Raw genomic sequence first — 247 nt, forward strand, 5'->3', positions numbered from 1 at the left:
TGCACATGTATTTCATGGTGTCAGTTTAGTTATTCTCCTAAGAGGGTTTGCAATTCGTCACACATTTCTGTTGCCTTGCAATCAGATAAGCGGACTTAAAGATCTAAATTTGTTGTTTACAACAAGTCAGCAATGCGTAACAGGAAATAATGTTTGTGTATATAGTAGCTGAGATATCTCTTCCACGAATTCAGTGGCTGTGTTAACAGTTTGTTAGGGAAATTAACCCTGAAGTTTAGCTGTAATG

Source organism: Limulus polyphemus, unplaced genomic scaffold (genome assembly GCF_000517525.1).
Source record: "Limulus polyphemus unplaced genomic scaffold, Limulus_polyphemus-2.1.2 Scaffold426, whole genome shotgun sequence".
Taxonomy (NCBI): Eukaryota; Metazoa; Arthropoda; class Merostomata; order Xiphosura; family Limulidae; genus Limulus; species Limulus polyphemus.